This window comes from Notamacropus eugenii, chromosome 1 (genome assembly GCF_028372415.1).
Source record: "Notamacropus eugenii isolate mMacEug1 chromosome 1, mMacEug1.pri_v2, whole genome shotgun sequence".
Classification (NCBI taxonomy): domain Eukaryota; kingdom Metazoa; phylum Chordata; class Mammalia; order Diprotodontia; family Macropodidae; genus Notamacropus; species Notamacropus eugenii.
Genome location: NC_092872.1, coordinates 508,991,334 through 509,016,237, shown reverse-complemented (window position 1 = coordinate 509,016,237; position 24,904 = coordinate 508,991,334).

Genomic DNA, 24,904 nt, shown 5'->3' with positions numbered 1-24,904 from the left:
ATATTGCTTCCTCTCTATGAATTTCAGTTGCCTCCTGTATAAAATAAGGGTTTAGACTAGAACAGAATGATCTTAATTTTTTTTTTTTGTCATGGGCTCATTTTCAGAATGTTATAAAACAGTTGAAGGAAATGCTAAATGTGATTAATGAAAATAAAGATATGATTTCTTTTCCCTTCAAAATCACAGATATCCTAAAATCTGCCCCAGGTTAAGAACCCCTAGACCCCTAGACTAGACAACATCTAAGCCAGCCAGCTCTACACACTCTGTACCTTGGGAAAAGGTTGCTATTGCATCTGTAGTCAATAATGCCTCTATTTAAGAGAGAAAACAGTATTTTATTTGATCCTCATTTGGGAGATTTTGTTATTACCCTCATTTTGCCGTTGAGTAAATTGAGAGAAACAAAGGTTAAATGACTTGCAGCACAGCTAGAAAGTGTCTGAGGCTGGATTTGAACTCAAGTCTTCCTAACACCAGGTTTAGCCCTCTATGTATTTCACCACCCAGCGGTCTCTAAAAAGGCACTGATTTGAAGTCAAAGGACTTCAGTTTGACTACTTCTCTCCGTTACTATTTGAGTGATCTCAGGAAAACCACTTAATCTCTCTTGGCCTCAGTTTCCTCATCTTACAGATGAAGACATTGGACTAGTTGACTTCAAATATTCTTTGAAATTCTAAATCTACACTTCAAAGATGAGACAGGGGAGCAGGATGGTCTATCCACAATCCCTTCCTTGCTCCCTGAGCTCTTCCATCCAGAGTCAAGGCTAAAATGTCAGTTGCCAAATGGAAATTCTTGGCTTGCCATTTTGTCACCGACTCAAAAGCAATTACAAACACAGCCCAGTTTGTTGTGTACTTACAGTAATGTAGTGACAAGCCGGCTGCTGCCCACAGTCTGTTTCGGGATTTCAGCAAAACTCGGCAGCAAACAAGGATTAGGGAAATGTGTCTCAAACAGAGAACTACTGTAAGTCAGCGAGTCTGCTTTCTGGGAAACCAAATTCCAGTGGTTGATTTAAACGGTCTAATTTTGGCATTAATCTTGCTACTAAGAAGTGATTTTTGTCTGCTCCCCACAGTAACTTTCTACAGAGAGTCTGTTTGCAATGCAGAGCAAGTGAATTTATAATTACCTGTAAACAGGTTAGCTAGATCTATTATCTTTTCAGGGGAGCTGGGGGGTGGGCAAGAGATTGATCTGTCTGCAGGGCATCCTTTCATCTCTGAGGTGGAAAACAATCTTCTCTGAAGGGTTTAGAATCATTCCGACCTCAAGTTAAAGAAAACCACAGACTGTGTGGTTGCAGGAATCTGGTTCCCCACTAGAAACAAACAAAACCTAGAATATCATGAGAGGACTTAGCTTTGAGAGGAGTAGCGGTACCTTTAAAATTTAGGCCCATTGTGTACTATGCTGGCCAGAAACACACCTAAGCCTGGTCCTATTTTCCTTTACTCCCCTTAGTGAGCATCCCCTTTTTGGGGGGGGAGGAAGCAGAAGAGGCCAGGGACTGGCAAAAAGAGTCCAAGGGGAGGGAATTGGAGGAGACGGCAACATCCCTTTCCAAGAAAGTAGGTTTGATTTGGAGTCTGACAGTTGGCATGTTTAAAATTCGTAAACTCTTTAATTTGTTTCCATAATTTAAAAACTAGTACTGTTTCATTTTACAGTACTGTGCTATTTAAGCAAACTCAAGATCAGAAAATCTAGAGTTATGCAAATAATTCCTCTGAGGTCTTATTGGTCAGAATTGCGGAAGATGAGAGCAAGAAAGGAACCTCAGTGGTCACGTGACCTAAACCGTACATTAAAGGAATCCCCACTATCATACGCTCCAAAGAGATCACCTAGCCTTATAAAAGGATGCATAATGTGATCCTTTTGGAGAGCCATGCTCTTGTTTCGGTGTCCTTGCTCCCCTACCCACACTTCCACCCCCACTTCCACACTATTCAAAATAGAATTCAATTCATCCATAAATTTTCTGAAATAATTCTGTTATGTAAAACATCGGTAAAAATTCACCAGACTTATCTTTTTGCATAAGGGAGCTTCCGCTCAGTTCAAATCCTACCTTAGACACTTACAAGCTGTGTGACTCTGAGTAAATCACGTAACTTCTCAGTGTCACAGTTTCCTCATCTGTAAAATCCAAGGAACAATAACACCCATCTATCTCGTGAGGTTGTTGTAAGGATCCAATGAGTTATTATATGTAAAGAACTTTGCATGTTCTAAAGCAAATAAATGCTAGTAATTATTGTTAGCTACACGAGTCTTGAAATTTATAAATTCAGTTTTGGGTCCGTATCAAATAAGATAGTATATATTAAGTTTTACATGCTATGAAGTAATGTGCAAGTGATATATATATATATGTATATACATATATATATATATACACACATATATCTATATAATTCACACACACACACACACATATACTTGTGTATGTTGCTGCTGTACCTTCTCAATGATCTCCTTTGGTCCTGGGCTGCAAAATTGAGGGGAGAACTCAGCTGCTTATATTCTGTTAAAAATCAATGCTACATACACCTAATAAATCAATCCATATTCAGAGCATTCATATTTATTATGGTGTCTACATTATTAGTACTTTCATAGATTCGAAGACTATCTGAGACCTTCTGATTTACCCTGTTTAAAGGTCATTTCTTGTTCAGTATCCCCAGAATCTTGGAAAATCCCACATTCTGCAATGTGAGATAAACTTGAAGGTCCTTCTCGGCTCTAATATTCCAGGTGTTTAAGCTGAATGAGTGCAACAGGCATAGCGACAAGAAGAAATAAGGATTGTTGATTTTACCCAAATCTATGGTTGCATCCTTGTGAGGAACTCTCAGTATGGGAACTATTTCTACTAGTACAGAATGGCAACTCCTCCATAATTTCTACAGGGTATCCCAAGAATCTTAGTGGAGTTTTATGCTTTAGTGCTTAAAACTTCACTAAGACTTTGGGGGTATCCTGTACAATAAATGGTCTTTGAGTTGCCCAGAGGTGCTGAGAGATTAAGAGATGGTCATAGAGGCAGTATGGGCCAGAGTCAGGACTTGAACCCAGGTCTTCCAGACTGCAAGGTCAGGTTTCTCTCTTCAATTCTCCGTACTACTTTTCAGCTAAAAATTACATAAGAGAAAAAAGGTTGTTGAAAAGCCCAGGAAAAATACGTTTTCCAAGGGTGCTTGTTGAAAAGAGTAATAGACAATACAGTTTGCCTCAGTGAAAATCCTTTCTGTATTGTTCCCTTATGGGAAAACTTTAAGCTTTTCAACAAAGAAACTATTAATTCCTGGTAACACTATTAGTTGCTACTGTTCCTTCAGTTTTGAAAATTTTTATTTTGAATTCACTGGGGAAGGAAGTGCTGGGGGTCCTTAATCTTTGTTAAGCAGAATCTGGCTAAGTTGGTCTAGAAACAGAACATGGAAGACACAGAGACATGCAAGACAACCTTTTGTTGTGAAATCAATTGTTTTGGATCGGCTAAAGATAGATATGAAATTGATTTATTATCTATGCAACATGAAGGATGTTGCATGTGAAAAAAGAGATGAGCCAACAGAAATTCAAACCTGGTGACAGCCTGACTCAGTTCTGCTGGGAGGAGAAAGAACTTGGCATTTTGGCATCTTATAGACATGGGTTTGGTTTCCCCCTCAGGCACTTAGATGTGTGACCATGAGCCCTTTCTCAGTCTCTAATTCTTCATCTCTAAAATGTGAATGACAGCAGCACCTTACTGGGGATGGGGAAGCTTGTGGGGTTCAGTTGAGATGATGAAAGTACTTGGCAAACTTAAAAGTGGCGTATAAATGTGAGCTATCAATACGACTTCTGCGACTTTGGACAAATTCCTTCCCTCTCATTTGGCCTCAGTTTTCTCATCTCATCTCTTCATCTCCTCATCCCATACGATTAAGGGGTTGTAATATAATTTGTAAAACCCCATCCAATTATAAATATACTCTGCATTAATATTCCCAGGGTCAAGCACCAAATTACCTGCTTGACTCAGCCTATCCATGCCTTGGGTCAAGTAGAGGCATCTCTCTTCTTTCAGCAAGAGCCAGAATTTTCAAAGAGGCTAACTCCTTTCAAATTAAGAGAATGGGGAAGATTTTATACCTGGTGAAAACATCTCCTAAAAGGTACATCCAACCTAGTACTACCTTTGGAAAGCTCTCCCTATTTTGGTCCTTCACCCTGGAGACAGTGTTCTTATTAAATTGTCTGTAATCCCCCAGAAGGATTACTCATTTTGACCAGGGGGAGGGACCACTCCCAAAATACCTGCTGGCTGAGATGGGCCCTTTTGAGTCATTTGGGGTTTCTATCTCCTTGCATAAACTTTGAGCTATTTCTTTTGTTGAAAAGATTATTATTAGGAAACACGTTTGCAAGTAGTCTGTACATGTCATCATATTTCACTGGAGAGACAGAGACAGTGAGGGTTTTGAAATGTGAATCTTAAACAGATTTCATGTTGTTGATCACTTCAAGCAGTTTTTTAAATGATCTTCTTGACTGTTCCATTAAGGAACCTAGCAAGAGGCACAAAAGTTGGCTTCTAGCTGGAGTCTTCAAAGGGTTCAGGGGTTCAATCTGTTAACTTTCAGACCATTAAAAAAATCTGGGGTTGATTTGCTGAGTCTCTAAGAAATTATTTAAAAATCCTTCTTTTAAGCAAAGGGGTTACTCAAATTTCCAGTTCTAGTCAAGGCTATTTTTTTTTAATTTTTGTTTTTTTCCCCATTCTGCTGAAAACTGGCTTTCACTGGGAATGGGATGAGCAGACATGCTGGAGGCGAAATCAGCACTTAGGCCCTTGTCCCTTAGACCACCATGTTTGTCAGGCATAATGAGACAGCTGTGTTTGAGCATTGTGTCAGACTGTGCCTTCCAGTCCAAGACAAGAGGCAGCCTAGACTCCCGAACCTGAGAGGGAAGTTCCACTGGCCCTCTTCAAATGAAATTTACCATCCATCGGTCCGTGGAGAAGGACCCAAAGGAGTGAGCCAGCCACAGATATCTATTTCACATTCTGGTGCACCCTCTACTGGCTGCCCAGCTAATATATGCTTCCCTGAAGTGTCTCGTAGACCCCTGGGATGTTAGAACCCTATTTCTCCCAAAGGGAAATAAAGGCAACATTTTGCCTTTTGGAGTTCTTGGTGGATTAAAGAATGAGCAAGGGAGGGTTGGAAGCAAACAGACTTCTGCTACAGAGATGGACACTTAAAAATAATATTGTGTGATGCAGCACAGTGTAGCATTCCTGGAGGATGTTGGAGTCTTGAGAATTTGATTTCAAATCAGGACTCTACTGCTTCCTAGCTGTCTCTCAGTGTCTCAGGTTCCCTTATCTGTAGAATCAGAAGGTCAGATCCTGCGATCTCTAAGACCTCTTCTAGCTTGAAATCCTATGGGCCTATGTGTGTATTTTGAAATCAATGAACAGAATCTATTCTATACAATCCTCATGGAGAGATGGTGTGGAGGGTGAGCTGGCCATGGAGCCAGGAAGACCTGGGTTCTGGAGATGCCTCTGATACAAACCAGCTGTGAGACCTTGGGCAAGTGCTTTAACCCAGCAGTGCCGCCCTCTCTCCCACCCTCCCCGCCAAGGTAGCTCTCTAAATTTATAAAGAAGCTGTGGATCTACATTGAGGGAAAATCTTGTTCACCAGGAGTTTCCCACACTGATGGATTCACCAGTCCGCCAAAAAAACCATCTAAAGAGCACCATGGAAAAGACAGATGATGTCTGAGGAACTCATGGAAGTGAGAGATAATTTAGGGTAAGGAAGGAAGGCCCTGGGTTTGAATCCCAGTTTTGTCCCTTCTTTTTTCTGGGCCTCAGTTTCCTCATCTTTTTTTAAAAGATGGATTGGATCAGAGGGTTTTGAAGGTCCCTTCTAGCTCTAGACTCTATTTCCTCTATTAAAATACATAAAGAGAATTCAGTCCTGTTGAGCCTGGCTCTGTCACAGTTCGACAGTCTCTGGGGTGGCAGCAGCACTGGATGAGAAAGGGGATTCATATCCCATGGGATCAGAGAGCTGGAAGAGATTTTAGAGGCCACCTAATTCAACCTCTCATTTTACAGATGAGGAAATTGAGGCCCACGGTAATTATAGATGTTGCCCAAGGTCCCTCAGGTGGTAAATGAGGCAGCTGTGCAGAGCTAAGTCTGGGGTCAGGAAGGCCTGAATTCAAATCTGGTCTTACTTAAACCCTTACTAGCTGTATAAGCTTGGACAAGTCACTTAATTTATGCCTCAGTTTTCTTAATGGTACAATGAAGATAAGGATAGCACTGATCAACCAGGGTTGTCGTGAGGATCAAATGAGATAATATTTGTAAAGCCCTTAGAACAGAGCCTGGCACGTACTAAATGCTCTATAAATCTTGTTGTGTTGTTTAATGGCAGAGACAGATTTCAAACTTTGTTCCTCCAGCTCCAAATCCAACTTTTTTTCCACTTTACTACATTGCCTTCCGCACAGAGCTATTGTCATTGAGGAGCTAACCAACCCTAACCTCAGGATCCCTCTTGGAAAGCTTGGTACCAAGAAAGATGGCATTTTTTGGGTGGGGAGGGGAAACTAATTACCACCCGACATCCTGAACGGCTCAAGGGGCCTTACTGAGGCTTAGGGAAACCCTCACACAACAGTTCAGTGATATTTAAATGCCAATTAAAAAAACTTAGCCACCCCTCTTCCACCAAGGCAGAGTTCTAGCCTTGGATTTTCATAGCCCTCAGAGTTCACCATCCTACAGCCATCTTAGTGATGAACCACTCAGCCTTTATCAGGACTGGTTGTTTGACTGCAGATACATAGTCTGAGACATTGGTCATACTCAAAGTCTTTCCAGCTTGGTAGGACTTTCTGGAGCTGGTATTCTACTGGCCCAGTCTTTAAGAACTCCTAATTACCTCCACACCATAATCAGTCATTGGAGTAGGATTTCAATGTATTTTGAAAAATATATTAAATATAATAACTGATATTTGTATAATGCTTTACCTGTGTTAGTCCACTAAATCTTCATAACAAACCTGTGGAACAGATATCATTTTATAATAGTTTTTTTTTAATTTTTAATAATTTAAGTTTTTAATAATTATCTTTTAATGAATGAAAAAACTGAGTCTCAGGGAATATTCTGTGACTTGCCCAGACACCCACACCTATTAAGTTTCTGAGGTCAGATTTGAACTCAGGTCTTGATTGGAGCATGCTTTGCAGTACCCTATGCTGCCTTTCATATATGATTCATTTACATTATAAATTAAATGGATTTTTGTATGCTAGGCATTGAGCCTGATTTGGATGCCTAACGTTGTTTATATGGGAAACAGTTTCATGAGTCTCCATTGAAAGTCTCTGGTGGTTACATGCCTACAGAGAAACTCAGAGGTTATCCCCAGGGGGTGCTGAGAGCCCTGTACATTTCTTTGTCCCTCTTCATACCGCCTCATCTCATCATCTCCCCTTCTCTCAGATTAAGGACATCATCCCATGATATATATGTCTCATCTCGAGAGATAATGCATTCCTCCCTCAAGAGAAGGTTTCATTTTAATCTTTGTACCCACAGAGCCCAGCATAATGTCTGGCACATGGAAGAAGCTTAATAAATGTTAATTGAATGATTGAGTTACGTTCTCAAAGTCTGAATATAAAGAGCAGATGGCCAGTCATGGGATTTTCTCACCTGTATGAACCGAAGTCTATTTCTTACTTTCAGTAATTACCCATCACTTATATCCTGGACTCTACTTGTCTCTATCATTCTCAGTTGAGAAACAACTTGGGGAAAACTACCTCAATATGACCATTTCTATCAGAATGAAATACGGTGCCTTTCACCAGTTTTCCGTAAGTACTTACATGTCTCTATGTCCAAGTCCTTTGTCCTGATACAATTAAATGCCTTACAGGGATGGGTGGAGGGGGGGCAGGAAGTGATATTACCTCTATGGAAGCTCGCTGCTGGAGTTAAAATTATCCTTTAAGCAAACACCTACTAAGTCTTAACTGTTTTCAGATAGTGCTCCAGCAAGGCTCTGCATTGAAGGAGGTACAAAGATCACGGACTCCCCAGTTCCTGCTGTCACATAGCTTAGAGTCTAGTAGGGTCGAAGGGCACATGTACAAATACAATGCCATAATCATAGTTGGATAGAAAGTGTGGGCTAGGTGTGCTCAGTCATGCTGGTACACCTGGCCTGTACATGCCAGTAACTAGAATACAAAAATAGGATGTCATAAGTATACAAGCCAAGTGCAAACCAGGTGTTTTATAAGATCTAAGGGGTGGAGATGAGGATGGGGACATTGCCAACTCTGGAGATTTATGGACAAGATGTTATCTGATTGGGCCCTAAACACTGGGTAGGATTTCAACAGGAGCTATCCAAAAGGGGAAGGGGCTACCTTGAGGGTAGCAGGTATCTGGTTCCTGGAGATCTTCACATGGAAGCTGGGTACTTGTTAGGGATATCATGCATAGGATTCTTGCTTACTTATGGGTTGAGCTACATGGTCTCAGAGGTCTCTTCTGTCTCAGAGAGAGTGATTCTATTAACTTATACATCCTTTTTCCTCCCTCCTCACCTCACATCTTCCAAATATTTTCACAGGATCTTTGATCATTCTCATTCTCACTCAGAGAATCAAGGGAAGGGGAGCAGGTTATAAATGCAGCAATTGGTTACCCCATACCCCCACGCAGGGTTGGTTCCCACCTGTATGAGCTTGCTCTAATCTCAGTGTTTCATTTCCTTCTAAGTTTTCATTAAGCAATCTCTCTCATTAGAAGTGCAGAGCAAGGACAGCCTTGCCTAGAACATGAGAAGTTTGGTTATGTGACTCTCAGAGTTGACACTGCAGCATGAAACAGTGATAGTGGCATGGCTATAATGGATTTGGAGTCCAAGGCTCTGGGTTTGAATCCTCCCTCTGCTGTCCATTAGCTCCATAGATGACCTTGAGTCAGTCACCTGACTTTTCTGGGCCTGAGTTTCCTCATTGGCAAAATAAGGAGCTTATATTAGATGATGTCTGAGACCCATTCCCACTCCACATCCCGTCTCAACTCTTTGAGAGTAGAGATTATTTCCTTTTTTTAATTCAGTACTTGTAACTCCAGCACTTGGCACATTGTTGTTGTTGGACTCCATGTGACCCAAGGACTTTGTCCACAGGGCTTTTTTAGAGTGGCTTGCCATTTCCTTCTCTAGTGTGTTCCCATTTTACAGATGTAGAGCTGAGAAAAATAGGAGTTAAGTGACTTGCCCAGAGTCACATTGCTAAGTGTCTGAGGCCAGAATTGAACTCAGATCTTCCTGAGGTCAGGCTCCATGATCTAGACACTGAACCTCCTAGCTACTTACTTGGCACATAGTAGGTATTTAACCACTACTTGTTTCATTGTGTGAGGAAGCAATCCGAGGTTCAGGATAGACAGTATAGACAGTGGCAGATGAACATGGGACTGGCCCTGTTTGGTTTTCCTTGTTTGTTTTGGTTATAGCTTGTATTTACCAGTACAATTAAAGCTAGAGAGCTGATCTTCCACGTGTGGTGGTTCCTAATTGGGTCATTCTTGAGGATGATGGGACTGCCAGTGGTGGTGAGGATGAGGATGCTGCAACTGTAGTTTCATTCAGCTGTCCGCTCTTCTGAGTGGCTTTCACAGTCATAAAGGGAAGCAATGACTGAATAATCCTCTAGACCCATTGCTCTAGACCAGCAGGGAAGAGGAGCAAGGCACGATTTCCCTCCCTCTGCAGAATCCTGGCCAGGTTTGCTCCTGAGCCATTTTCACACGAAGGAGGCACCTTGAGCAGCTTCTTGTCCTTTCATCGTTGGCTCCCGCTGGCTTGATTTCTGTGGCAATGCCTGTTTTGATCTTCTTGTTTCTTTTTCTTTTTAAGTTTTCATTTTAAAATCTCTCCTGCCATTAGGAAGAAGCACAGGGCAAGCGTAGCCTGGCTGGGAACATGAGAAGTCTGGTTATCTGACTCTCAAAGCTGATGCCATAAACAGGATCCTTGTAAACAGGAACTAAACCCCACATAGAAAGCCTGTGGTTTCCCCAACCTCTCTTTGTTATGTCTAAGCCTTTTACATCCTGTTAATTATAGAAAAGACTTGGAAAGAATCTTCAGAAATTTCCATCTACCCAAAATAGAGGGAGAGAGAGAAGTGGAGAGAGAAAGAGGGAAAGGGAGGGAGAAAGTGGGGGAGGGAAAGAGAGGGAGGAAGAGAAGGAGGGAGGAAAATGGGGGAAGGGAGAAGAAAGATAAAGATAAAGGGGGGGAAGAAGAGAGAGAAAGAGAAATTGGCTACCAGGGGCTTGGCTTACCCTTAGACAGTTAGTTAAATGGGGGCTGAGTTTTCTAGGAATTTAAGATGATTCATTCCTCAAAATTTAGGGAGCAAAAATGAATATTTCTTAATATGCTATTTGTAAAATGAAAATAGACTCTATTTCAAAGATCCTTTTGGTTTTCAAAGCCTGGAAAATCCAAGCCAATCATTTGTTTCTATATGTCAGCTTTGAGAAGAATGAAGATTCCTTACTTTCTGGAGAAGGCCTCAGGGAGGAGAGGAAACCTTTAACTTAGGGGTCACAGGTTCAAATTCACCCAAGGTTGGGAGTGGATAGATAGGAAGAGGTATTGGGAAAGTGTATGGGTATAAAGCTCCTCATTTCACAACAAGCTGGCATAGAGAGAACTTTTATTAGGTAGAAGGACAAAAGTTAGTCAAGGAGCCCTGCCTATCAGCTCACAGACTGTCCTAGACAGGGGAAATTATATATGCCATGTTTAAAAGGGGAATGGGGGATGAGGAGATTGCATTGTGGTCTAAATTTAGATTTAAAGCTGTAAAGCACCTCATCTAGTCTAACCCCTTCATTTACAGGTGAGGAAACCGAGGCCTGGAGAGGTTAAGTCATTTGCCCAAGGTATTTATTTGCACTCGGGTATTCTGACTCCAAATTCAGTCATCTTTCCACTGCATCCAAGTACCTTTTCCTATGACAAGTAAGTACAGAAGCCAGATACAAAATAAATGTTGCATCCCTTCACATTTTATCAATTATATTTTTTTAAATTATGAAGTGCAGAATTGAATGATTAAAATTTCATCTCATAAACTTGAACTTGAATTTTGGATCCTGAACTATGATACTAGAACAGTAAGATTTTGCATCTCAAGCTGGAAGGCACCTCAGAGGCCAGCATATTACAGATGAGGAAACTGACTCAGGGAAGTTCATGCACATGGTCAATATCAAAGGAGTAAAACAGTCCTCTGACTTTAGAGTCAATGTTTTCTCCACCTTGGTGTGGTATACGGGGATATGCATTGCACCTGAATTGGGAGGCAGCTAGGTGGTATGATGGTTGCAGCCCTGGGCTTAAAGTAAGGATCAAATCTTGCCTCAGACAGTGCTGTGTGACCCTAGGTAAGTCACTTAACCTCTATCTCAATTATCTCTTCTATAAAATGAGGGGATTAGACTTCGCCTCTAGAGTTCCTTCCAATTCTAAATCTGTGATTTTATTAATCTAAATTCAAGGTCCAATTCTGACTTAGTCTGGGACTCTGTTTTCTCAATTGCATAACTGAAATAATTACAGTGGTATTACCTACCTCATAGGATTATTGTGGAAGAGTGCTTATATAGAAGAGAGGCAATAGAGGATAGCAGATAGATAGCTAGTCTTAAAGCCACAAAGACCTGGGTTAAAGACCTGCCCCAGGGAGACCGTGGGCAAGTCATTTTTCATTGCTTTAGTCGAGTCTCTCTATGAGTATAAATTACAGAGACGGTGTGACTTGAATCGGTAGGAAGTTTGCTTACCAGGAGGTCATTGAAACCAACGAAATCACCCAACCACCCCCTAACCCCTATATAAAAAATCTTTGAGTTTCAATTGATTATCCAAGTGATTTAGAAGTCTGATTTATTCCTACAATATGTGACTGTGTGGATGCACAGCAGGGCTCTCACACTGCGTGCAACCCACTTTAAACAGCTGCACAATTTTGCAAACTGTCCTGTAATGATATTATAGCCATAGCTGTGGTGGGACAGAAAATAAACACAGTTGTTAACCAAAAAAATCTAGAAAAAATTAGAATTGGTTTACTCAGCTTTAAGCTGAGATTCACTGGGTTCCCCAGATTTTTTCCTAATTTATGTTTACTTAGCTAAGTATATAAAAAGGCCGAATAGAATACAGGTTTCTCATCCTTACTCTAGCTCAAAGTATTCCTATTTCTCACCAATGAGCTAACAAATAGGGGTCTCCTTAAAACCATCTCTGCAGAGAGAGACATGGATGGAATAATAAAATCCTTCATATTTAAAAGCAGGGATGGTCCTCTTGGTGGATGCTACCTTAGGATAATTCTACTATCCCATCCTGCTCAGTAGCACATGGACTGAGAGCTTCTTCAGCGGAGGAGATGGGGCCACATTGAGCCAACAGCATTCTCAACTAGTTGCCTTTATGTCCCAAGGCAAGCAGTTGTGAGATGATTGGTAACAATAAGGAGCCAGGTATGTGGCAGTTAAAAAGTCTGAGACATAATTTCTGGATAAGTTAATTATTTGATTAATAAAAGGATGGTCATTTGGTCATCTCTCTTAGAACAAAGTCCCCTAATGGCTGTGGGCTCACAGTTTATATGCTGTTGAAAAAGCAGATGTTCCTGAGGGTGGCAATCAACTCTGATTGGTTAACTTAATGAGAAAGTTAATATTACAATGTGAGACTGGGCTACATTACAGTGAGGGTCTTGGGATACTCATCCAAATCTTGGTCAAAGAGACTTATCAATTTCCATAGCACCAGTCTGATAAAAGGGAGAATCAACACTTCCTCATATCTGTCAGAGCAAACACAAGCAGCAAGAGTGCAACCACTAGCCCAAACTTAGAATTTTTTTTACTGTCTCTTGGCCTGGATAAATCTTTAAGAGAGATTTTCCACACTGGTTGATTTCTGGATGAAGAAGTAAAAAAGGAAGAAAACTTTGGTTCTAATAGAATGATTGGTTATTAATACAAGAGAGAAATAATCATTTCTCACAGGTAAAAACATAGAATGATGACCCTAACCTGATCCTTTCTAATGATCTAACTTCTTACCTTGGCCTTCAGTGGTTTCTGGTCCCACCTAACTTTTCTAACCCTCTTTCCTGCCATTTCCCTCACACAATCACTACTCCAGCTAAACTGGATCAATTTCTAACCTCAATCTGACCTCTCCTGACTCCATGCATTTGCATAGACTCTATCCCATACCAGAAACTAACCCTTGGCATTTGTATCCACTGCAATTTTTCTTCTAGTTTTAGCTTTTTCCGGAAGCACTTTTCTGATATGTTCCAGTCAAAGTTCTAACTTTCTTTAGATTTTCTTAGAGCCCTTTAGATTTCTCTTTTGCTCCCAATCACTTACTCCCTTTTATTATATCATATTGTATTATATTATATCATGTTATGTTATTTTGTATTGTGTTGTGTTGTTTTGTGCTGTGTCGTGTCATGTCATATTATATCATACTATACTATAATATATTATATTACGTTATATATTATTATATATATCATATTATGTTATGTTATGTTATATTGTGTTGTGCCATGTTGTTGTATCATATAGTATCATATCGTACTATACTACACTACACTACATTACATTACATGACATTACATTATATCACATTACATTATATTATACTGTATCATTTGGGGTATGTCTTATAGTTACATATCATTCTTCACCCCCGTCTCCCCTTAGACTGTGTTGAAAGGAGACAGGTATGCATTGCATAGAAGGTAGTACAAAAACCAGGGTTGTTTTTTGTTGTGGTTACTGGCAGATAGATACACATGATAAAGATAGAGTATGTGGGTCAGGAGAATGGAGGGATCATAGATCTTTAGCTGGAAGGGACCACAGAAGTCATATAGTCCAACCTCCCCGTTTTACAACAAGGAATATCAAGCCCAGGGAGGCTGACTTATCCAGGGTCACCCAGATAAGTTGGAGGTGAGATATAAATCTAGACCCTCTAACTCCAGAGTCAGTAATCTTGCCCTCTATGGCATTCTTTAAAATTATATATCTATATCCACACACACATATATATATACCCACATATGCACATATATACATGTGTATATGTATGTATATACCTACACATACATAATACATATATATTCTTATGATTATAACTCTTGAATGGGTGAATCAATTATATGGATCTCTCACTTCATTGGTGGAGATCGATTACTCAATGCCCAGAGTCTGCATGGGGGTGGGCAGAGTAAGTAGAACCAGGGAGAGGAGAGTTCTGGGCTTCTTTTGACTTCCAGATTTGATAGAGAAGATCTGGGCTGTCAACCTCTCTTTAGTTGCTAAAGGAAGATAAAGACTGGGAAGTAGCCACCATGAGAAGAGCTGACCCTCTCTGTCTTGGTCTGTTCTCTGCTTGCCACACTGGCAACTGTGGGAAGTTTCCCTTTGGATGAGGTCTGGGACTCTGTTGGTTGAGCTGAGTTATTGCACTCCCAATGGTACAGCACCTTCCTTCTGTATTATACACTATATATTCTCCGGTGTGTACTTTCTCAGATTTCTGTTTTGTGATCAATATGAGTAAACAGGCTAATTTGCTGTTTACTATGTGTGTTCATTGTGGAACTGGTGGGAAGGGTGTCAAGCCTTGGATATAAAGCTTGGCATCCTCCTTTCCCTGTTAAGAAATAGTGATCAGGAACTATACCTAGAATTTTAAAAATGCATACCCTAGATTAGTATCATTTAAGGAAGCAGATAAATGTAATTCTAACCTGATACATCCCTCTCTGAGCAGAGTAGATGGGTCAAACTTCTGCTTTCCCTTCTTGCAATAAACAAGTCTCCCTTAGAGAAGGATGGAGGGAAATATTAGAAATGTCTATTTTTCCTCCCTGTGAGCCATACATTTGAATTTAACAATATCAATAAATCTGAACAAGAAGAACTTAAAAGAGAACTTTCCATGAAATCATGAGCCTCTGTTACAGACAATTTTTTTTTAATTTTAAGGCTATATTAAATTTAACATGGTAGGGACAAAATTGCCCCCATTGTCTGTCATCTTCTGAAATTTCTTCTGCTTACTTCTGCGTCTTTGTTAATGTTGCATTGATTCTTTCCCTCTTTGTTTCTTCTTTTGCAAAAACCCTACCACCAACTCTAGACTCTTGGTTTTTTATTCAGTTATTTCTTTGTAGATTTATTTATTTATAATTTTGTAGATTTATTTGTAGATTTATTTAAATATTTATAATTATTTATAATCCAGAACGAATCTCAGGAGCAAGGTAGTTTCATAGCTCCAATCTCCAATCTGGATTTATTTGACAAAGTCTCCCAAAGTAGATTTGAATAGCACAGAATCTCCATTGGTGTTAACTGAGAGTCATCCTAAGTCTGATACTTGTTTGAGACTATAAACTTCAAAATAGCACCAAAAATAGACTATTAAAAAATAGACAGTCTTAGCTTGAGGGCACTCTGGCCCACTTCTCTTTAGCTACTTTTAGCTAGGTGTGAGGATTCATAGTCTAGTGTATAGACTAAATAACTCAATTTGTTCTCACCAGGGAGAAGTGTTTTAGTCACTAAATCTTAACAGATCCAAACCAACAGGTCAGCAGATGGACCTTAAGAAATGAAACCCAGTGACCATGAGACTGATGAAATGATACCCAACAGAGGAGGAAGGTAAGAAAACATCCTTTATTAAGCATTTACTATCTGCCTGGCATGGGGTTAAGTGTCAAAGATACAAATACAAGCAAAAAGAAAGACAGTCTCTGCTCTCAAGGAGCTTACTTTCTAAGGGAAGAAAACAACATGCAAAAGGAAGCTGCAAAGCTGTTAGGGAGGAATGAGGATACCTGGGCCAGGGCATGATTTCGACATCCAGAAAGTCCACGCCAGGGTCAGGAAGGCAGTGAGAAGAGGATGAAAGTAGAGATGCGACATCCAACAGAAGAATCCTGGTGGTACCACCAGGAGACATCAGCAGCCCTGTAACACGGGAAGGGTGAGTTGCCCTGGCCACATATGTCCCCTACGTGTATACCTAAAATGAATATGTCCTAGTCACATGCATTTCTGGCATGTTTCTTCACACATATTCCCTAGCTATATGTACCCCCTGTATATCCATATACCCTCCATGTATGTTCCCTAGTCATACATGCTCTCTGATGTGACCTTTATATATTATATTATAGAAGAATGTATCCTTTGAGTGCATTGTAGCTAATCTTTTCTTATCGTTCTAATTACTTTGCTGTTTGACGAAATGTCTTTTGCTTTGGATTCATGTCCTCTGCTTGGTAAGTAAAAAAAAACCCAATAGTAGGGGCTTGTGAGCTATGGCTTAGAGCAGGCAGCCTGACCCTTGGGTAGCTTTTCTGAAGTGGGAGAGGATGTGCAAATGGACATGCCCCAGGTACTGCATGGTCATTTGTGTACCTGCCTCATTCCCCTTTATACAATGAACTTCTTGGTATTAGGAACTGGGCTGTCCATCATGTTTGTAGATTCAGCACCCAGCGGGGTATATGTGCTAAATAAACATTTGTTGAACTAAACTGAACGATGTGCTTATTCATTTTTATTCTCCATTCCGTTGAGTCAGGTGATTAAAGGATAGAGATAAACACATATTTTTCCTCTCCACCACTCATTCCCCCAACATCAGAAAGGTTGTGCTTGGTTGTGCCTTTAGGTCTGCAACTGCCACTACATGCTGTCAGTTCCCTCAGTGTCTAGCTCCCTTTCCATTTTTAAGCAGCTGGTTGCTTATCTCTCCTTTCCCCTATCTTCTGTCTCCCCAAATTACTCAACAGGCTGCCCTTCTCAGACTTCTGTTTTCAAAGTGTTTGTTGCCATGCATTAAAAGGAAATATTACAAGATACTGTGTGTGTTCGTCCTTCGTTGCCAAAGAAGACCATACCATCAGAGAAATAATGACATGACTTACACTTGACTTTGTTCTGAGTGAGGGAGGGCTGTGCAGGTCACCAGCCTCACTTCTCCTCCAGAGCCATCTGAATCCAGTGACCAGATATTCATCAGGATGACTGGAATGACCCAGGATGAGGCAATTGGGGTTAAATGACTTGGCCATGGTCACATAGCTAGTGAGTGTCAAGTGTCTGAGATGAGATTTGAACTCAGGTCCTCCTGACTCTTGCACTGGTGCTGTATCCACTGGACCACCTAAAACAAAGGGAGGTGGGGGAAGGAAATCAATATCACCATAATAACTCTAGCTGTTAACCCTGACTCTGCATATGAATGTACTGAAAATTAGTTCTTCTTCTCTTCATTTTTCCCAATAAGGCAGTATAGCTTGGTGGATAGAATGTTGGACCTCAGTCAGGAAGCCCTGAGTTCAAATCTTGCTTCTGACATTTATTAGCCACAAAGCTCCCCCCAGGTTCAGTATCTCAAGTGAGTTCATGAGGTCTTTTCCTCTCTGCAGCTTGACGCTCGTTTTCCAAGGTTACCTCTCTCAAGGTCTTAACTGACCATTCTGCTGGCAGTTGTCATCATTCGAAGCTTTTTCTTTCCTCAGGTAACTATCTTTATGTATTTGTGTCTGTCTGTAGTACATATCTTCACTCTTTCAACTGTGCCTCAAACTTTCTTGACCCAGCTTTCCAACAGCTGGATAGGTGTCTCCTATGCCACAAGCTCTTTTTGTCCATTGGTGCAAGGAAGGAGGGGATGGAAGACAGAAAGTCCACTCTTCCTTCCATTCCCAAGAGATCCAGAGCTGCTGGTTCTTGACTCAACTGCCTCAAACTGACTCGTGTCCCTTTTAAGGGTCACCAGGGGTTGCCCAGTCATCCTTCTTCCAATGGCACTCCTTCTTGACATACTCAAGGAATTTGTTTGTACCTTATAAAGAGATCCCCCCTGGCCATGGTCACATTTAGATTACATGTAATTTAACACTTTGTTATTGGTTGCTTTTCTGTGATTAAATCCTGGACTTTCAAAGACCCACTCATTTGTACAAGATAGAAACTAGGTGATCTCTGATATTTTTCGAGTTCTGTTACTGAGGAAATCTCCCACTGGCTTCCATTTTTCAGATATTCCCAATCAGCCTTGCTCCAAAATAATCTCTTTACAATTTAAAAATCCACCTTTACCTCTTAAATTGGATACTCCTAGAATTCCCTTTCCCTTTCCTTTACAACAATGAGGGATAGGGATCAAACTGGACCTAGGATTTCACTAGTTTATAGAGACATTCTCTACGATTTATAGCCTTAGAGAATTGCCTAAAGCATGAAGATTAAATGACTTGGCCAGGGTCACATGGCCAGTATATGTCAGAAGCAGGACTTGAACCCAGTCTTCCTAGCTCCAGAACTGTTTCTCAAAGCAAGAGGGACAATACAAAAGTTTCTTCCTCATACCACTTTCAAACTTCAATACTTCCAGCAGCATTTCAGATCCCAGGATATGCATAAATGGAGCCAAACCAAGGTCAAAGTAGAATTAATTTGCCTGCAGCTTGCCGGTCTCCATTGGAAGCATCATTTTGCCTCAGGAAAGGGATTTCTTCTCAGTCCATTTCTCCACAAATGGATATTGGTCAGACAAATTATAGTTTGATAAAAGATTAGGTAAATTTTGTTGTTTAGTCATTTTTCAGTTGTGTCCAATTCCTGGTGACCCCATTTGGGGTTTTCTTGCTAAAAATATTAGAGTGGTTTGCCATTTCCTTCTTCAGCTCATTTTGCAGATGAGGAAACTGAGGAAAGAGAGTTAAGCGACTTGCCTAGGGTCACATAGCTAGGAAGTGTCTAAGGCCAGATTTGAACTCAGAAAGACTCATCTTCCTGATTGCAGGCCTGGCTCTCTATCCACTGTGCCACATAGCTGCCTCAGTTAAATTGTGGTTACAGGTTATTATAGCTGAAAGTTATAGAGCTACCCAGGGATTTAGTTTAGTCCAACCCCCTCATTTTACAAAATAGAAAACTGAGACCCAGAATGAGGAAGTTACTTGCCCAATGTCACAAGGAGTTAGTGACAGAGCCATGTTCCAACCTATCCATAGTCATTTTTGTCACTGCGCAATACAGAAATATTCCCATTCTTAATTGTCATATTGCTAGCCTTAAGCTATTAAGGTATGAGCAAGGGAGTTCCAGAAAAACATCCACTTGTGCTTCATTGACTACACTAAAACCTTTGTGTGTGTGCATAACAACAAAATTTGAAAAGTCTTCAAAAAGATGGGACTACCAGGTCATCTTACTTATCTCTTAAGGAACCTGTATACAGGTCAAAAAGCAATAGTTAGACTCCAACATGGAACAACTGATTGGTTTAAGATTGGAAAAGAATACAACAAGACTATATATTATCAACTTATTTATTTAACTTAGATGCAGAGTACATCATGCAAAATGCCAGGCTAAATGAATCAAAAGTTAGAATTAAGGCTGCTGGGAAAAATATCAACAATCTCAGATATGTAGGTGATACCACTCTGATGGCAGGAAGTGAAGAAGAATTAAGAAGCCTCTTGATGAGGGTGAAAGAGGAGAGTGTAAAAGCTGGCTTGAAGTTAAACATCCAAAAAACTAAGATATTGCCAAGTGGTCCAATCATTTCCTGGCAAATAGAAGGAGAAGAAATGGAAGCAGTGTCAGATTTTATATTCTTGGACTCAAATATCACTGAAGATGGTGACTAAAGCCAGGAAATCAAAAGATACTTGTTCCTTACAAGGAAAGCTATGGCAAATCTGCACAGCATACAAAAAAACGGAGATATCACTTTGTCACCATAAGTCCCTGTATTCAAAGCTATGGTTTTCCCAGTAGCAATGGGTGATTGGAAGAGTTGGAAAGTCGAGCACTGCAGAGTCAACATTTTCGAATTGTGGTGCTGGAAAAGACTTTTGAGAGTCCCTTGGACAGCATGGAGATCAAATCAGTCGATACTTAAATTAATTCAGATTATTCACTGGAAAGTCAAACACTGATGCTTAAATACTTTGTCTACATAATGAGAAGACAGGACTCATTGGAAAAGATCTTGATGTCAGGAAAGATTGAAAGCAGAAGGAAAGGGGGACAGCAGAGGATTGGATGGATAAACAGAGTTGTGGGACAATGAACATAAACTTAGACAGACTTTTAGAAATAGTGGAGGATGTGTCTGATGTGCTATGGTCAACCTGGTCACAAAGGTTTGGACAAAACTGAACAAATGAAAAATATATTACTTTCTAATTTCCAATTTGTATGTCTCAAATTTTAAGGACTAATTTCCAATTTTGACTCACAGCCTGAGAGGCAGAATGTTATGATAGGTGTAGAAGCAACTGATGTTCCAATGGATAGAGTGCTAGGCCTAGGGTCAGGAAGATACTTAATAGTCGTTTGATACTGGATGAGTTGCTTAACCACTGTACCAGTTTCTTCAGCTATCAAATGGGGATGATAATAGCAGTTACCTTATAGGGTTGTTGTTGAGATAATAGTTGGGGGGAAAATGCCTAGCACAGTGCGTGGCATATATTAGGTGCTATGTAGGTGCTTATTCCTTCCCTCCAACCCTGCCCTGTCCCCATACTGATTCATAGAGTTAGTTCTGAAAACAAGAAGACCTTGGAACCTTTGAAACATACTAGCTGGTTGACCCCTGAAAACAGGTTAAATGACTCTAAAACGAAATGTTGCAAACATCTGTAGCAGTGAAGAGAGTTCTTATACTATAAAAGTTTCTGCACCACAACTTCCCTATGCTAACTGGTCTGGACCAAAACCAAATCCAACCTCACCTTCCTTCATTTGCCTTTTCCCCTTCTCCACCCCACAAAAAACCAAAACTCAAAAAAAAGTTCCAGATAGCAAGATTTTAACTATCCATAAATGTTAGAGCTGGAAAGGACTTCTAATTCATCTAATCCAAATCTTTAAGACTTTAGGAAACCAAGACCCTAAAAGGGGAAGGGATTTTGCTCAAGGCCACAGGAGTTAGTGGGAACCATGGACTCAAACCTAGGTCTCCCAACTTCCCATTCCCGGCTCTTTCCACCAGAACAATTGCAATTGCTTTAGGGATCAGAGCAAAGCAATTTCATAATAAAGCAATGCTGTTGATTAGAGACAGCACTGATCTCATATTGGAAATTCCCATGTTTGAATCCTGGTTCCGCCCCACCTTCAGAAATTTCTTGCCTTCTCTGGGTCACAATTTCTAATGATATATAGTGAAGAGGGTAATCTAGATGACCTTTCAGGTCCTTTCCACCTCTGATATTCTGCGACCCTATAGGCCCTAAGTGTAAATGAGGTCAATGAGTATGACTGCATTAGGGAAATTAATGCTTTTACACTTATAACAAGATTTAGCTATGACATCACCCCAACAAAACACCCAGAAATATGCTTCAATTAAAAGGGCTTCCTTGTTTTCATTATCTTTTCCTAGAAGCTCATGGTGATATTTTACATTTCTATGGCATAATTTGAAAAAGATAGGCCTTGTACAGAAATAGCCAGATAACTCAGACTTGGTGAAAGTTGTTGCTCAAGCTATCTATCTATAACATTGGACCAACCAATCAAAAAATTCATCCCATTCCCCAACCCCCACTGCCACCCTGGTAGGCAATCCAGTCAAGCTGGAGCAGCAAGGTCCCATGAAGGACACAGGAGATGTCAGCACCACAACTTCTCCTAAGAGCCAAGTGAGCCCAAGAGCCCCATGAATAGTAGCACCTTGCCTCCCCAAACCACTGACTCTTCTGCCTACACAGTCCCCTACCCCTCCCACCCTATCTTCACTCAAGGAATGATGTCCTTCTGGATATATGAGCAGGCAACCTCCTCTACAGTTGCTACAACAGGTCCTACTTCAGCAGCCAAGGCTATTGAAGACCTAAAAAAGGAGATTCTCACCATCAAAGTCAATGGTACTGTCAAATGGTTCAAAATTGGAATGAATATTTATCCAAAATATCAGGAATGGAAATAGCATTTAAAAAGATGTATTATGTCTGTACCTCAAAGACCACTGAGAGTTTCCATGTGATTTGAAAATTAAATTCCTCATATGTATTGATTCCCATGATTAGAATGTGAGTTCCCTGGGAATTTCTTTTCAATTTGTTTCTGCAGTGCTTAATACTGTGATTTGTATTTGTTGTTATTATTCAGTTGTTTTCAGTTGTATCCAATTCTTTGAGGCCCCACTTAGGATTTTCTTGGCAAAAATACTGGAATGGTTTGCCATTTCTTTCTCTAGGTCATTTTATAGAGAAGAAAACTAAGGTAAACAGAGTTAAATGACATGCCCATGGTCACACAGCCACCAAGTGTCTCATGTTGGATTTGAACTCAGAAGATGACTTCCTGACAACAGGCCCTCTACTCTATCGACTATGCCACCTAGCGGTCATTCATTGATGTTTTCATCTCTCCTAGCAGAATGAAATAATGAAGAAGGATTATTAAATCCTTGCCTGTAGTGTCTCTAGTCAAAAATGTGCACATCCCTGAGCCTCTTTCCTCCTTTGTGAATGAAAAAGTGAATAAATGAAAATGCATTTATTAAGCACTTACTATGTACAAAGCCCTGTCCTAAGTGCTGGAGATTCTAATAGAAAAGTGAGATCCTTCCTGGCCTCAAGAAACTCATATTCTAAATTGGGGGAGACAGCATATATATAAAAGGAGTTAGCTGCCTGGTTGATGAAAAAGCCTGGTAGTCCAGAGGGTTCAACAACAGGACAGAGAGTAAGGCCTAAGGGTCCTTAGGGTACATCATGGTGTCAGATGACATTTCTAGGAGATCTGGAAGTTGTAGTAGCAAGTCAAATGGTGACATCCAGTAGGTTGGATAATATAATGGTGGGGTGAATGGTAAAGCCTGATAGGTTTTAGGTCATATCAGTAGGGTAGATGGTAAGGGCCCAAAGTTCTCCATCTTGCCAGAAGGATTGTAGTTGGGAACACCTTGCTTATACAACTGATGTGATTTGCTGTGCCTGTCTAGAAAGGAGAGGAAGAGAGACAAGAGTTGAAGGAGCTCAGCCTATCACAGGTGGGAGTAAACAGAGGTCCTGAAGATCAGAGGACTCTGGACTCTCTCTCAGAGACAAAGATGGGGACTAGCATCCAACCAGGAGGAATAAAAGGGAAGAACCATTGGCAGCAGGTAGGGAGAGGAGGGCTTCCCTTATCCCCTACTCCTGAGGGACCCTCTGACACACAGGTGGGATCTGAGCAAGACAGACCAGGCAGAGCATGGAGGGCAAGGGAAGGCAAGTCTCCATGGGAGCTGATGAGGTCCCAAAGTGAAGTAGCATAGACAGAAAAGAGAAGAGACCCTAGGACAGAACTCTGGGAAACACCTACACTTAGAGTCATGATCTGGCTGTGTGTGGATCCAGCAAAGGAGACAGAGGAGTGGTCAGATTGGCAGAAGGAGAGCCAGAAGAGGCCTTCCAAAATTCTAAGGATGAGAGTATTCAAGGGGAGAATGATTCGCAGTGTCAAAGTCTGCAGAGAGGTCAAGGAGAATGAGGACTAAGAAAAAACCATTAGATTAACTAAGAAATCATTAGTCTCTTTGGAAAGAGCCATTTGGGTGGAATGATGAGGTTGAAAACTGAATCTTAAAGAGTTAAAAAGACCAAAAGCAGAGATAAAGTGAAGGCATATACACTATTTTGTTTGTACATAGTTGGATAGTTTTTTTCCCCATTAGAATAAGATCCCCTCTAGGGCAGGGACTGTGTTCTGCTCCTCTTAGTGCTTCGCACAGTACCTGACGCACAAAGGCTTATTGCCTGGCTGTCAGAATTATCTCAAAGGGTTGTAGTCAACAAAGTGACTGGTAAGCCATAACACACTATAGAAATAGGAGCTCTTATTAACTACATGAATTGCTAGCCCATCTTCTGTGGTATTATCCCTGAATCAAGTCTTACTGATGAAATCACATTCTTTCAAAACCAAACCGCATGGTTAGTTACATTTCCAGAGAGCAGCGGAGACAGCAACATCCATTGAACATAGGTAAGTTGATGGCATTGCTGAGGAAAAGCCCCAGGACCTCCAAAATAGCTCTTTGTTTATAAGTGTTCTCATTTAAGCCAATCAGTTTCGACTCATCTTTAATCACAAGCAGAACTCCGAAGGCCCAAGGTTCCAATGCTTTCTTGATTATAATTGCAGATAGTAAATGCAGGATTAATAGGAGAGGTGGTGGTAAGGAGGGAGGTCTGGTTTCTGCGGCTCATACAGTTATCTGCCCATCTTATTGTCCTTTTAGAAAGCATAAGGAATTTGACTGGAGATGATTTCCAAGGGGATAGTAAATAATTCATTTTCTGTATTGCTTAAGTGAGTCACTTCTGCTTAATACTCAGAGGCAGTTTGACCAAACCCAGCCTCAGAATCATAGGATGTTTGAGCTGGAAAGGACCTTAGAGATTACCTAGGCCAACCTCCTTATTTATGGATTAGAAAACTGAAGCCCAGGAAAGTTAATTTGCCCAAGGTCTCTAAGATAGCACAGCTATCCAATCCCTTCTACATTGAAACTTTCCCCATCATGGTTTTGATATACCATGGACTGGCATAAGAAATTAAATGGGAATTTGGGCAGAGTATTGTAGAAGATACAGACAACACGAGAAGGCCACAGATGACACAGAAAAAGTTTAGAAACTCAGAAATGCATAAAATATATGTATAATATTGTATAACATCAACATATTTTATCTT